Source organism: Orcinus orca, chromosome 21, assembly GCF_937001465.1.
Source record: "Orcinus orca chromosome 21, mOrcOrc1.1, whole genome shotgun sequence".
Lineage (NCBI taxonomy): Eukaryota > Metazoa > Chordata > Mammalia > Artiodactyla > Delphinidae > Orcinus > Orcinus orca.
The window spans coordinates 13,427,892-13,444,612 of NC_064579.1; positions in this window are offsets into that span (position 1 = coordinate 13,427,892).

Consider the following 16,721-nt stretch of genomic DNA (forward strand, 5'->3'; position numbering starts at 1 on the left):
TTAGTAGTGAGGTAAACTAGCCCTAGACTCTGGGCTAGTTTAGACCCTTCAGAAGCTTAAAGACAAGCCCTGATAGAGTCAAACTGCTCAGTAAGTAACCGAACTGCCTGCCAAAGCAAAGCCTGATACTCTCTAAAAGACTAGCACAAAATCCGGGATTCAACAACATATTCAGTATATCAGGCGTCCAGTCAAAACTGAATAGGCATGCCAAGTACGCAGGAAAATATATAGTCAATAGAACCATATCCAGAAATGACAAAAATGATGGCATTAACAGAAAAGGACTTATGTGCGTAAGATGCTCAAGGATTTAACACAAAATATGACAGGAGAGAAACTGAAGAGTTTTTTAAAAAAGAAGCAAATAGAATTTCTAGAGATGAAAAATATAATATCTGAAAATTTTAAATCTCTACATGGGATGGATAGCACTTTAGGTGCTGCAGGAAAATAAAAAGTAAGCTGAAGACATAGCAATAGAAACAATCCAAAATGACACACAGAAAATAGACTTAAAAAAAAAAAGCAAAAAAAAAACAGGGCTTCAGTAACCTGTGGGACAATATAAAGAGGTCTAATATATATATAATTACAGACCCAGAAAGAGGATGGGGGTGAAGAAAAAGTATTTGAAGAAATAGTGGACAAAAATGTTCCAAGTGTAATATCTGATATTTGATCCAAGAAGGTCAAAGAAGCACCCAAACAGGGTAAATATAAAGAAAACTACACCAGGTCACATCATAATCACACTGCTGAAAAACTGTGCTAAAGAGAAGATCTTAAAAGCAGCTAGTGAAAAAAGGCACATTATATATAGAGAAATAATAAGAGTTTTCATAGACTTCTCATTAGAAACTGTGCAAGCCAAAAGAAAATTAAATGCAAAAGTGCAAAACACAACTGTCAACTTGGAATTCTATACTCAGCAGGATGAAACAGAGACCTTTTCAGACAAACAAGTCCAGGAAAGCCACATCCTGAAGCAGAGCCATCCCAGCTGACTTGCAGACCTGGAAGGAAGAAAAATAAATGCTTATTGTAAGCCACTGGTGTGGTTATTCTGCATTATTATAAAAATAATTAATGAGTATAAGATCTCTTCAAGTCACGTGGCAATGGGTGCGGACATATAACTCCCTAACAGCAAAAGGGACACAACTGGAAATCTACCACAGATGTTTTACCTCTGAAATCACCTGCTTCTTTCTAAGTGGACTGTATTTTTTTCTCTTATAATTACAGACTTATCTTTGTGTTTATACACGAAAGTTTATGGGCTCAAAAACACAATACAAATACAATACAATACAAAGATTTCTAAGGCACAACTCTGATCATCTCTTTTTGCCAGGATTTATTCATTTTCTCTTCACATAATGATTTTGAGTCCTGACATACAACTGCAGGGAAATTAACAAGAATTGCTAATCGCATCTCTCTCAAAGACGAAAAAATGACCCAGTAAACACTATCAGGATTCACATTATGTGAACATTAATAAGCACTAACTGAAAATTGTTCTGCTCGAACTTTTTGATTTGATACTTAACTGTTAAGTAAAGAAGATTCACTGTCAAGGATTGACTGATCATTTATTTGTACTTCAAACGATGGGCTTATACATTAGTACTGTTGCCAGTATCTATGGAAAGGCTAAGACACAATAACCATTCATTCATTCAACAAATGTGCCAGGAATGAGCACTGAACAAAATGAAAAAAAACTCTTTGCCCTATGGCATGAGTTTACGTTCAAGAAGTGGAATAAAGACAACAAACAAAAGAAGTAAAATATTTACAGTATGGAGGAAAATTAAGCAGGTAAGGGGAATGGGGGGATGATCCTGTGGGAAACGGGGGGTTGCAATTGTAAATAGAGTGGTTATGGGAGGTCTCTCTGATGGGGTGCTATTTGAGCAAAGACCTGAAGGAGGTGAGGGAGCAAACTGTGAGGCTGTCTGGGGGAAGAGAATTTTAGGCAGTGTAAGGATCAAGTGCAAAGACCCTGAGTTGAGAATGTTCAAGAAATACCACCATGTCCCATACTTTCCTTTGATTGTATGGTATCAGCAAGCAGGAGACCCACATTTCGTATGTGGTGACTGCTGTTACTCTCCATGTACACAGAAGGAGAAGTCCCAATGATGCCAGTGCCTTCTGCCTAAGAAAATAAGTGCCCTAGTTGGACAGCTCAGGGGGAGAGCCTCCCTAAAAGTTTCAGTTATGGCCCAAGCCTAATTTGAGAGGCTCTAGCGTCAGTTATTCTCTTATTAACCCCAGTGAAAAACATACCTGCCTTTCATTTAGCATTAATGTTCCTGGATTAATACACTGTTAGTGATAGATCTGTGTATTGAATAGCAGGTTTTGTAAATTGTTCTAGGCTGAACTACAATAAATATATGACCTTTGAAGGGTAGAATTCCATTTGTTTCTAAGTCATTTACCCATGGCTGCCTGGTGCCAATGTATATTTAATTCTATATCTTTAGGTTCGTATCTGAGTGCCCTGCTCTGTTCTATTGGTCCGTGGTGTCCATTCTTACACCCTTCCCATGCTGTTTTTATTGCTTGTCTCTGCAGTATGTCTTAATATATTGTAAAATAAGTTCCCCCTCTTGAGTCTTCTTTTTCAATACTGGCTTAGCTATTTATGGATTTTTAGCCTTTCACGTACATTTGAGGACAAATTTACTGGTCCTCGAAAATCCAACAAAAATGCTCATTAAAATTGAATTCAGTAGAACCATTTGTGGATAACTGACATAATAATATTGCCTTCCTGTTGAAAAATATAACTGTTTATTCAGATCATGCTGTATGTTTTTAAAATTTTATAATTTTCTCCATAGAGGTCTGGTCCATTCTTGGTTAAGTTAATCCCTAGATACATTATGCTTTTTGTTGTCATTATGAATAGCATATTATTTTATACTGTATTTAAAATTTAGGTTGGTTATTTGTGGTGAGAAAAAATACTATTGATTTTTATCATGCCTAAGCTCCCTTATGAATTTTAATAGTTTTTTTATTCTGTTGGTTTTTGATGGATGATCATATTTCTGTAAATGTTTTAGCTTTATGTTTCCTAACTTTATACCCCTCTATCTTTGTCTTTTCTTACCGCATTGCCCAGAAGCCTTTGGTAGTTTGTTAATAGTAATGATACTAGTGCTGAACTCATGGGAATTGCATATAAAACCTTTCTATTTAAGGCAATGTTTTCTGCAGGTTCCAAGGTCTTTTCCTTTAGTACCTTAAAAATATTACTTTATTTTTTCTTGTATCTAACATTTCTTTGAAAGTCTGATATCAGCATGATTCTTGATCTTTTTAGATATCTGTTCCCTTTCTCTGAGAACTCTGCATATTTTATTTTTGTCATCAACATTCTTAAATTTCATTGTAATGCTTCTAGGTAGGGAATCTTCTTTTTTGTCTGTTTGGTTTTCTTTGATTTCTTTCAATCTGAGACCCTTCATTTTTCTTTAATTTAGGAAAATTTACCTTCATTATCTCTTTAAATATATCTTCTCCAATTTTCCCCCCTCTCTATTTTGAACCCATAAAATCTAGATATTGGCATGATTCTACCTTCCTTACCCTCCATATTACTTATTTTTCCTTTTATGTTTTCCATATCTTTATTTTTTCCTGCAGCCGCCTGGGAAAATTCCTCAATCTGATTTTACAATCTCTAACTTACTCTTTAGCTGTATCCTCCGTGCCATTTTTTCCTATTTGTTGCATTTTCCCTCTATTTTGTTTAGTCAAAGAATAACTCAGGGACCTTTAGTTAATTTGCTTCAGCAATTTAGTCACATGAGGAAGGCAGTCATTACACTATTGTTAAAAAACAAAGGCAAAAACAGGATTTAATACACAAAAGAGAGAGGAAAGAGGCCACAGTCTGGAAATAGTGATTGGTGTGCACATATTTGGGGTACAGTTGTCAGCCAGCAGCTTGAATAAGCGCGATAGGGGTATCAAAGAAAACAATTACAGTAGTTTGTGGATTTTCGGAAACCCGTGAGCGCTTAACGAGGGGACCTCATATTTCCACTTTCTAATGATTTTTTGGTTCAGATTGCCAGTATCTTCGTTTATCTCCTTAAGTATATTCATTATGCATCTTTGAAATTCTTGGTTCATCTGTTCTAATAATTCTGATTCAGTTGGTATATGTGATTCAATTTGTTGTCTGCATTTCGTGGTCTCTTTGCTCCCCCACAGGTGCCGGGTTATTTTGGCCTGTGAGCTCCTGTGCCCGTGGGAGTGTCTGGTAATGTGGATTGGGGAGGAGGCATGTGTGATCCTCCAGACGAATTTGAGAAGGAAGCCTGTGAGCCCCTGTCACCACAGCATTAGTGTTAAGCACTCTTATTTGTTTTCACTCCATTCAACAAAGGCAACTCTGTTCAGGGTTACACTGTTGATCTCTAAGGAAGAAGTAGCTTTGAGAGACCCACTCCCCTGTTCGTAATCCATCAACCCTGGGATTTGGAGGGGGAGGGGCATAGAAGTCAGTGTCAGAGGGGAGCTGGTCAGCCTGTTGTTTTCATCAACCCGTCTCCCCAGCCAAGTGCACTAAATGCTGCTACTCTGATATAAGTCATGGACAGGCTGGGAATGTTGCTGCTGGTTTCTGCTTTCCTCCAGGCCGTCTCATGGCTGCTTCTGGTCACCCACGACCCCAGGCAGAGCCCCGTGCCCCCCAAAAAAACACATCTACCTCCCACACTATTTCAAAACTGCCTTCAGACTCCCAAGGAGTTTCTTGTTTTGTTGTTTTTATTATCCATTTCTCAAATTCATGTTTTTTCTTAATTCTAGAATTTTTCCAGGGTTCATGGGAGAGAGGGGTTAATAAGTTATGAAGCTACATTATTATTTCTACAACATTAAGATATGTGGTATATTAGTTTACTAGGGCTGCCATAACAAAATAGTACCCCAGACTGGGTGGCTTAAACAACAGAAATTTATTTTCTCACAATCCTGAAGGCTAGGAGACCAAGATCGAGGTGTCTGCAAGGCTGCTTTCTTTGGAGGCCTTTCTCCTTGGCTTGTACGTAGCCATCTTCTCCCTGTGTTTTCACATTTTCTTCCCTCTGTAACTATCAGTGTCCAAATCTCCTGTTCTTATAAGAACATCAATCATATTGGATTAGGGCCCACCCTAATACCTCATTTAACTTAATTATCTCTTTAAAGACCCTATCTCCAAATACAGTCACATTTTGAAGTACTGGGGATTAGGACTTCAACATATGAATTTGGAGACTCTACAGCTCAGCCCATAATGTATGGCGTTTACATTCCCTTATGGAGCTGTAATTCCACATTCTTGTTATTTTTTTCAATTGTTTTTATAGTTTTAAAATTTATTTTTGGAATTGGAATCAAAATCACATTCATACATTGATGTTAGTGGATGTGACTCTTAAGCCTCTTTAAAAAAATTTTTTTATTGAAATATAGCTAATGTACAATATTTTATCTTACAGGTGTACAATAGTGATTCACAATTTTTAAAGGTTATACTCCATTTATAGTTATAAAATATTGGCTGTATTCCCTGTGTTGTACAATATATCCTTGTAGCTTATTTTATACATAATAGTTTGTACCTCTTAAACTCCTAACCCTATATTGCCCCTCCCCCTTCCCTCTCCCCACTGAAAACCACTAGTTTGTTCTCCCACTGTGAGTCTGTTTCTTTTTTAATTATATTCACTAGTTTATTGTTTTTTTAGATTTCACATGTAAGTGATGTCATACAATATTTTTCTTTCTCTGTCTGACCTATTTCACTTAGCATAATCCTCTCCAAGTCCATCCATGTTGTTGCAAATGGCAAGATTTTATTCTTTTCTATGGCCGAGTAGTGTTCCACTGTATATATATACCACATTTTCTTCATTCATACATTGATGGATACTTAGGTTGTTTCCATATCTTGGCAATTATAAATAATGCTACTATGAACATTGGGGGTGCATGTATCTTTTGGAATTAGCATTTTTGTTTCTTTCAGATATATACCCAGAAGTGGAATTGCTGGATCACATAGTAGTTCTATTTTTGGTTTTTTGGGAAACCTCCATACTGTTTTCCACAGTGGCTGCACCAGTTTACATTCCCACCAACAGAGTATGAGGGTTCCCATTTCTCCACATCCTCACCAACATTTCTTATTTGTGTTCTTTTTGATAACCATTCTGACAGGTCACACCTGTGATATCTCATCGTGGTTTTGATGTGCATTTCCCTGATGATTAGTGATGTTGAGCAACTTTTCATATGCCTGTTAGCCATTTGCATGTCCTCTTTAGAGAAATGTCTATTCAGGTTTTCTGCCCATTTTTTCATCAGATTGTTTTTTTGATGTTGAGTTATATGAACTGTTTATGTATGTTGGATATTAACCCCTTATCAGTCATATCATTTGCAAATATTGTCTCCCATTCAGTAAGTTACTAAAAGCTTTTGCACAGCAATGGCAACCATAGCTTCTCTGATTTTGACTTCCTCCCTTACCAGCAAAGGTCCTACTCCATTATCATAACTAAATCTCTCGCCAATATCCTAAATTTTTTTCCTTGACTAAACCCCCATGATAATAAGTCTGTCTGCCTTCCCTATGCTTGCCCTGAGTTCTGAGAGATGCCTTGGAGATTACAGAACAGGCAGATCATGAGAAATGAATAGTCACCAGCTTCCCTTTGCAGCCCTATCATGCTTCTTTCCCCACCTTGCCTTCTCTCTCCACAACTTCTGTGAACCTCTGCTCTCACCTCCAAACTCCCATCTACTTCCCCACTTACTTTCACCGGACAACTGACCTCACCTCCTGCTTCACAAAGAAAATAGAAACTTTCTGAAGAAAACTATTTTAGCTTTCCACCAGCCAATCTTCACCCACCCATATCTGATCCTGTCCTTGTTTAATATTTTAACATTTTATTCATCATACATTCTTGGCATTAATTTTAATCTGTTTAGAGATTGCACTAAAATAGTGTTTATCTTAATTACAGAGGGTTTATTTTTTTGGTGCCTCCCTAAATTTGGTGCCCTGGTTGAGTGCCTTATTCGCCTCACTGTAGCCCCAGCCCTGCTCCATCCCTCACTCCCTCCTTCCCTCTTGCATTTTCTGCTGATTCTCACCACATACTCTGAATTCTGCAACCCCACCTCCTCAGGAGCCTAGAATTTTGTGCTTTCCACTCTCTCTTCTGTATCTTCAATCTTTTCCTTGCAAATGGACCTTTCCCTTCTGTATTTAAATGAGCTCAACTCAAAATGTTCCAACTAAAAAAGCCAAACCAAAACGAACACCTCCTTCAACCTCAGAACCCCTGCAGCTGCTGCTCACACTCTCTCCTCCCCTTCAGAGCTAAACCTGTAGAAAGTAGTGTCTCTTTTCCCATGCCACCCACTCCTGATACAGCCTACCCTAATCTGGATTCCACCCGCACTGCCCAGGGCCTTTCTTTCTCCATCGAGGTCATCAACTATCTCCATGTGGTTAAGCCCTGTAGGCTCTTATCAGAGCTCATCCTGTGTGACCAGCATCCAACATTATTGGCCATAATTTATTTACTGAAACACTTTCTTACTTTGGTCTCCATGACAACAAACTTGCCTGGCTTCCTTCCTTTCTCTCCAGCCATTCTTTCTCAGTCTCACTGGTCCGTCACCACTCTTAATCATTGAATGCAGGAATCCTTTCAGGGCTGGATTTTAGACCTTCTTCTCTTCTCTCATATTCTTTTCTCAGTTTAGACTTTTTTAGGTGTTCCTATCCATTCCCAGGTGTTCTTATCCATTCCTCTAGCTTTGTTTACCATCCACTTGCCGATGACTCCTAAACATATATTTCCATCCAAGATCTTGGTGGATCTCAGCACCAGATCCACATGACCAATTGCCTGCTCACGAACACCTGCAAGTCCACACATCCAAAAGTGAACTCATCATCTTCACCCCCAAAACCTACTGTCATTTCTTTTCTCAGTAAATGGTTCTAAAAACCACATAGTTGGATTCACTTTGGGGAGTCTTTTGACTTCTTCACCTTCTTTAATCAAAAGGCTACAAAGCTTCGAGTGATGTGGGTTGTGCTGACCTCTGCAGTTTTAGCAGGAAATACCTTCTATCTCCTTCCATACTTAACTTCTTTGGGTACCTCGACACCCCATGCTTGTTCTTATCTGAAAGTGTTTCCAGCCTAGTTCCTCTCATTGTTTAGATCAGAGATTAAACTTCTTCTCCAGAATGTTTCCCTCAAATCCCCAAATTTGGTTAGATTCTGCTCTTTATGAGATCTGCTTCCTTCCTTGGCATGTTTTTTTTTTTTTTTAGAATAAAGATTCGACTGTGTAAGAAAAAGACCTTAAATGGCAGTGGCTTAAATGACATAGAAGTTTGTCTGGGAAGTTAAACCTTGGCCCTGTAACTCAAAGATGTCCAGGGCCCAGGACCCTTCTGTCTTGTTGCTCCACTATTCCTAGTATGCCATCTTTATCCCCATGTTCCAGACAGCTCAGCACTCTGTGTGCCTTCCAGCCAGTGGAAAGAGGGAAAATTGAGAGGGAGAATGGGCCTTTCCTCTTAAGGTCACACCCAGAAGTCATGCCCATTATTCATGCTTATATCCCATCTGTTGGAACTTAGTCACATAACCACAAACTAGTTGCAGAGGAAACTGAGAAAAATGTTGTTTTGGTTCTGTGGACAGTTAACTATGAACAGTGAAAGTCTATTGTGGTTGAAAAAGGGGAGATCAAATATTCAGACAGCTAACAGTTTCTGCCACAATCCTGGTGAAACCCACGTATCCATGCACACTCTCTTCCTGCACAGAAAGCACACTCATCCCTTCCCCGGTGGAGACCACCCCTGGATTCTATTCAGCAAGTGCATCCAGCTCAGTGTCTACAGTCTCTGAGGGATGTGCCGTCCTCTTCATCAGGCTCAGATCAGGCTCTTCTTGGTCCAGCCACTTCTAAACCAAATGACAGGTTGTCTGCTCTGATCATACCCAATATGAAATAGAAGGAGCAGGACAGATATAATAAGAATGCTTATCTGGGGGAGGAGGAGAAAGAGGAGGAGGAGGAAGGAAGGGAAAACATAGGTAGTCACTGGGCCACAGAAATGACTAATTCTGCTGAGCAGGAACTGGAAAGACTCTGGGCTCAGACTGGTTAAACTCCTGTGGCCAGCACTGTTTCTGCTATCAGAGAGATGGGGAAAGGAGGGGGAGTCTCTCCCATCTTTATCTTCTGTGGGTCTCATCTGATAATACCTGTTTCTCTTATATTTGCTTGGTATGAATGTCTTTGCTATGTAAAACATTTGAAAGTTTAAATAATTTTATTCAGTTTAGATATAAATACGTATGTGTGCCACATATATGAATATATATGTATATATATGATTTGCGAGTTAAATAATGCCTTGTTCTAGTAGTTTCTCTTCTTGTATGGTGTTATGCAATTGCTCAAAACATTTGTGGGAACTGGTACCAATCATGTCCTATCTCATCCTGAACACAAGCAAACAGGGTCCTCTGCTCTGCCCACAGCATCCCCCTGCATAATCTTGCTGACATGCACAGACCAGCATGACAACTCAATGATGGGGGAGGTGTGTACAAATTTTGACCCTCTCCTTGAATATATCATCCAAGAAAGTTTACTTTGCACATTTTTATATGTGCAAATATATAAAAATATTTGTTTAAATAAACATGATTAAACCTACCTATTAAAGATTTCAGATTTATTTTGAATTTGAGCAGAAGAAACTCAATTTGGGTTTTTGGTATATAAAATAAAATGGATTTTCTGTTATAAAAACTTCAGATATTTACTTACCATTTGAATTAGAAATGATTCATTTGAAGGTTATTGTAATTCAGCTGAGTCAGACTGAGAAATAAGAAAAGCAAAGTAAACATTTCAAATAGGTTGTATTTTTAAAACATGTGTAATTTGTATTTGTACTTTTGTTCAGCTTCCTAATGTCCTTATATTAATGTCCAATATATCAGAAACTCATCAAATGATTTTGAAAATTATAGCTTTTCTATGATTGCAAAAAGTTATGCGTATTCAATTAGGAAAATTTAAAAAATGGAAAGATGTATTCCATTGAGAATTTGATAGCAATAATACCAGATATTCTCTCTCTCTCTTTTTTTTTTTTTTTTGGCATTACGCGGGCCCCTCTCGTTGCGGAGCACAGGCTCCGGACGCGCAGGCTCAGCGGCCATGGCTCAAGGACCCAGCCGCTCTGCGGCATGTGGGATCCTCCCGGACCGGGGCACGAACCCGTAGCCTCTGCATCGCCAGGCGGACTCTCAACCACTGCGCCACCAGGGAAGCCCCAGATATTTTCTCTTTAAAGGCCACCCACGGGCTGTACAAGAAGTTAGTTTCTTGAAATGCCACCAGAGGGCGATCAGTTAAAAAATTCATCTATCTGATTTATAAACAGGCTCTGTGTTGAGGAGGTGCTGACAGGTTTTCAGTTTTAATTTGGAAAGACAGAAGAAAAAGAAAAGAAGAATTAAAAAACCTTTTAGTTAGTAGAAAATATATCCAAATAAGTGTTCAATTTTTTAAAAGGTTCATCACTACCCTTTTGGGAACCTAATTATTATACATTCCTGAATATAGCAAAAATTTATGGAGTGCTTACTTACTGTTAATTGTAATAGGTGTTGTTGATAAAACTTGGTCCTGACATTTTAGGATTAATATTTTCTCTGGGAAAAGAGGCGTACATAAACAAATGAATTAGGATCCAGTATTTTGTGTACCACACTAAAAATCTTCAAATGCTGTGAAGGACAGGATTAATTCTGCTAAAAGCAAATAGGTCAGAAGAATGCTTCACAGAAGAATTGAACCTTGCAGAATGAGTAGACTCCTCTGAACTTTCAGGTTACAGTGGTGGATTGAACATGTGCAATTAATTTGCCTCCCTCTTGAACAATCAAACATAAGAAGTGTTTTAGGACCTAAGCCCACACGGATTAGAATAGGAGAAGAGACAACAGCAACAAAATTCTGGAAGCTGAAAAACTTATGGATTAGTGGTAAGTGATTTAACAGACCTGAGAAAATGAACCTCAGGCTGTCAGTGGGAAAGCTGAGAAACCAACAATAATCACACAGCAAAATCTTCAAAAGGCATGATTTGTAGGCTCCTTAAGTAAGGACTACGATTCCAGGACTGGAGGTAAAAGGGAGAAAAGAGCTAATATAAAGAGGACCAGGATGAAAACTGCTTGAGAAGAAATTAGAGCCCTAGACCCTCCCTCACCCTGGTAGAAGTCTGGATGTTTATTCTTATTGAGGGGGATTAAGAGATCGTCCCTTCGCCAACCTCTTCCCCCTACTTGGTCCCCAGAATGTAACAGCTAGATCTTTACTCTTTAGGTGGGAGATTGGAAGACTCTTCCCTGGAGAAATCTGGTCATCCAAAAAGAAAACATTTAAAGGTTGATGTCAAGGTTTTGCCAACAGCCTCTCTACCAACATCACCCTATAGTGAAAGTCAAAAGCTCAGAGTTTTTAATCGGTTTTTAAATTTCCCAATCTTAATTTTGAGCAGACCACCAAGGATTACCAGATAGCTGATGAAAGCCTGTTGTATAGAAGATAGAGACCAAAACAAACAAGCACAAACAGAAGAAGCATCTTGGAGGAAACAAATTAGTCAAGAATTAAAAGCAACAGCTATAATCATATCCTCAGACAGAGAAGAGGGGATATTGCATGCATTAAACAAGACCAAAGCTATGGAAATGGAAGATTTGGGGGGGGGGAAGCAACTGCAAAGGGCTCTTGGAAATTAAAATCATGGCAGCAGAAAATAAATACTTGTGCTGTCCAACGTGCTAACCACTAACCCCTTTATTGAAAAGTAAATCACTTAGAATTAACAAAATTAAAAATTCAACACCTCATTTGCACTAGTTGCATTTCAAATGTTCAAAAGCCACATGTGCCTAGTGGCTAAGGGGTTGGACTGCTCAGATATAGAACATTTCCATCATTGTAGAAAATTCTATTGCTAGCACTTGAGAAAGTACATTTGAGGACACCTCACATGAAGTAGAAGACAAAGAGAAAAGATGAAAAAAAAAAAAACCCATACGACCATCCAGGAGATCAAACAATTGAATAACAGAAGTTCCAGAAAGAAAGAAAGAAGAAAGAAAATGGAGGGAAGAAAATAATCAAAGAAAAAATTCAAGAAAATTTCCTGGAATTGAATGATGTAAGTTGCCAGACGGAAAGAGCCCTAGGTACTTAGCCCAATATATCTGCTCTGAGGCATATTTTTGTGAATTATCAGAAATCCAGGGGTAAAAAGAAATTATTCATTTCCAGACAGGAAGAAGTAGTAGTATACCCAGTATTAGGAAACAGAAAAACTTCTGACTTCTCAATAGTAACCTTGGAAGTAAAAAAACATTGGAGCAATATCTTCCAAAATCTGAAAGAATATTGCTTGCAATTTAGAATTCTATACCTAATCAACTATTGTTATATTTATTGAGTAGAAACAGGCTTCTCAAGATAATCCATAAGATACTTAACTGTTAAAAACTTAGCTCTCATTCAATCTCCAGGAAATGTGACTTTCAGTCACAGAATAAGTCACAGAATAAGATGACCACGCTATTATAAAAGCATTGAATTAATTTTTTGTTCTATAGACTATGCTGATTGAAGAAATTGGAATTTGCCTACCAGAGTAACTGACCTCACTCGGCTTGTGTTAATTGACTTCTTACACTATTATGTAGGTGCTTCTATTAGTCAGAAAGCTCCAGGCTCTGGGGCTTTGTTTTCTGTTTCATCCTGCTCCATGTAGAATGTATCTTTAGCAGACTAATTCAAACACAACAGGAAAACTGTTCCTTCGATGTACTTGAAGTACTTTCATTAATAATGAAATAATATTATTGCTATGTTTACACATATTTGAAAACAGCTGTGGGAGTTACCCAGGGCAGTTCTGTGCTCCCCACTTAATGGAGTAGGAAAGTTGTTGCCAAGAGATTCAGAGAGCGTTCATCCCAGGCTCTCATATCTGGAACTTGACTGGTCCAATCAGAACAACATCTTCTACTCCAAATCAAATGAAGGTTTTAACTTTCTTTGGAAAAGAAAACATAAAAGGAGACCGCAGTTATATAACAACAACAAAAATCATGTCTTTCCCAATCTATGAAAGTATTTGTTTTTAAAAAACAATACGCCTTTTTCCCTAGAAAAGTCATGCATGGAGGAATCATTCCAAGAATGTGGACAGCGGCCCTCCTCACAGCCCTCTCCCACCGTAGCTTTCAGGGGTTGGAATGCTGATGCGTCCCTGTCAGAGGCAGGGGTATTTACTTTAAGTGTCATAGGCGTGGGGTCTCTGTTTAGAGATTCAGTCCATTGAGGAATTGCTTTCTCCTCCACCAGGCCGGCCCAGCATGGTAGTCTGAAGCTGCTTCTGCTTGGGGGCTGCACCACTTCAAGAAGCAGGGTGGTGGAGAAACCACCTACAGGAGGTGGGGAGGGCAGCTGAGGGAGCAACGTCAAGTTCCCAAAGGCGGTGGCAGTAATGCCTGAAGCAGCGCCCGCTATCTCATGACAGCATCAGTGGTGGACAAGCTGTGGGGGGTCTTGTGTAGGTGACAGCAGCAGTGGTGTCCTCATTGGACTGGCTTGTGGTTCTGGCAGCCGTCCAGTGTCCTTTGACTCTGTCTCTAAGCCTGTTCCTCCAGCCTCCTCACAGGAGTGGGAGCTCCAGAGTAGCCTTTGAATAATGTTCTTCCTTCCCAAGTTATCAGAGTTGGATTCTGTCACTTGCAAATGAGATCCTTGCCAGGTACAATTTGAGAGATTAGAGACACTCTGATCTAGCTCTCAGGAGGGAGTGCATTCCCCTCTTCTTCCTTGGATTTGCCCCATTACATTGGGCTGCTCTGGAGGCTGTGACTTGGACTGGGTTTAGAGGAAGGAGGCCCCTAGAGGCTGCTCATCCCACTGTTAGGAGGCAGCCCCTTGGATCTGCCTGTAGCCTCGGCCAAGTGAATCCTTCACATCATTTAGCCCAGCTCACGATACTAGAGGCTTAGAGCTAAAGCCTCTCTCTCTCTCTCTCTCTCTCTCTCTCTCTCTCTCTCTCTCTCCCCCTCCCCTCTCTCTCTGTTCCTGGTGAGAGGAAAGGAGTGAAGTAACAGCTTGACTCTCCCACCCTGTTCTTTTAATCTCAATACCACAGATCACCTTATCCCCTTACACGCACCAGGTAGACTATGCATTATACATGAACATCCTAGTCCATTTTGTGCAGCCCTTAGGGCCAGAAAAGTGCTGGCTACACAAGTCTGGGATTAGTATTTAGAGAACATAAATGGATAGAAATTAAGATATAAGATATTCTGAGAGAAAATAATGAAGCCTAGTATGTGCTTTTGTGGAGGAGGATTAACAAGATACAGGTTCAAGGCTGGAAATGTCAAAAAAGACTGGGAACAGATTCAGTTATGAACATTGAAAATCTTTTCAGTCCCCTCCTCGTCTATGTTCAAAGGAAAACCCCTCTAAGAATATGAAATGATTTTTTGTTTGCCTTTTAGAATGTGTACTTCTTCCTGGAGTGCAATGTTGTGTATGAATCTTCAATATTTTTTATTCTATTAAATAATAATAAGATGACGATGATGACATAGCAGCTATTTATTGAATACTTTCTATCAAGCACAGTGCTAAGTGATTTACACATATTATCTCACTTAAACCTGACACCTGTATAAGGCAGGGGCTATGACTAATCTCCTTTGACAGATGACATTGAGTCTTAGATAAATTAACCAGCCCAAGGCCATACCATGAAGTTAATATTCCAGGATGAATACAACATCGTAGCCCAAACCTCCTTTGTGGAAGCATCCATATGTATTTAACTACTTTGTAAAATCTCCAGACTGGCTAAAGGGAGTTTTGTTTCCAGTTTCCAGTTTAGTGTTCTCCACCTTGACTGCACATTAGAATCACCTGATGAGCTTGTAAAATTGATGCTGGGGTCCTACTCCCACCAATGAAGTCGGAATGCTGTGGCTAGATAGATATCAGTATGGAACAAGTTAAGCTAACTGTATCGATTGAGATGGGAAAAGATTTGTCGATGGAAAAAAAAAAAACAACCTAAAATTTGGAAGTTATGTTTTATTCGGTGCCGTTACTGAGGACTATAGCCTGGGAAACAGCCTTTTAGGTAGCTCTGAGGAACTGCTCCAAAAGAGGTAAGGGAGGAGCCAGGATACACATAGGAGTATTTGCTGGGGAAAAAAAGAAACAAACAAGTAGTCAAACATCAAAAGATTACTGCTAATCACACAAACATCTCCAGTTTATTATTTTAGTGTTTTTCTATGTATGGGAATATGCAAGAGCCTGGGCTCATTGAAAATATTCCTTTGATATGCATTTTTTAAAATAAATTTATTTATTTATTTTTGGCTGTGTTGGGTCTTTGTTACTGTGCGCAGTCTTTCTCTAGTTGCAGCGAGCAGGGGCTACTCTTCATTGCCGTGTGCGGGCTCCTCACTACTGTGGCTTCTCTTGTTGCAGAGCACGGGCTCTAGGTGCGTGGGCCTCAGTAGTTGTGGCACACGGGCTCAGTAGTTGTGGCACACGGGCTCAGTAGTTGTGGCCCGAGGGATCTAGAGCGCAGGCTCAGTAGTTGTGGCGCACGGGCTTAGTTGCTCCACAGCACGTGGGAACTTCCTGGACCAGGGCTGGAATCCGTGTCCCCTGCATTGGCAGGTGGATTCTTAACCACTGTGCCACCAGGGAAGCCCTGAGATGCATCTTCACCACCTGAGGCCGGTCTCCTGTTTTCCCCACCCTGAATCCCCTCAGGGCACACCGCGGGGTGGTCTGGGCGGCAGCTGCTGCGGCTCAGGGCTTGATGGGGGGCAGAATTCAACATTTACCAGGATGGCGGGCAACATTCTTTGTTTACTGAAATGGCAGGCAGCATGTTTTTGTCCACAGATTGCACTGAAAATATGATGGTAGATTCATGGTTAGGAGAATGTGAGTTTAGAGGGAGAAGGGGATGGGACTACACAGGCAGCTTTTAGCTTCGATGAGTGGGAGGTTGAGTGGAGGGGATATTGGATAATGAAACGAATGTAGGGTCACTGGGTTTCTATTTCATAACAAGATTGTTATAAGTATCCTGAGCCCTGAATTCGGAAGGAGAAAACTATTGAAACGTACAGGTAATTCGCAAAAATAATGTCACGGGGGACAGATAGTATACAAAAATAAGGACATAAAATTAAATAAAGTCAGCTAATAGTTACTTGTCAACTGAAAAAAAATGCACCACCTAAAAGTTGTGCATTATATTTTATTCGGTGGACATTCTGAGGACTTCAAGCCCGGGACACAGCATCTCAGATAATGCTGAGAAACTGTTCCCAAGAGGCAAGGGTGGGTGGGGGGATAGCTAGGATATATAGGAGTTTTTACAACAAAAGAGCAGGTATTCAGAACATCAAAAGATTACTGTTAATAAAAGAAAACAAGGGGGCCGTGGTGGTGGGATGAATTGGGAGATTGGGATTGACATATATACACTAATATGTATAAAATAGATAACTAATGAGAACCTGCTGTATAAAAAAT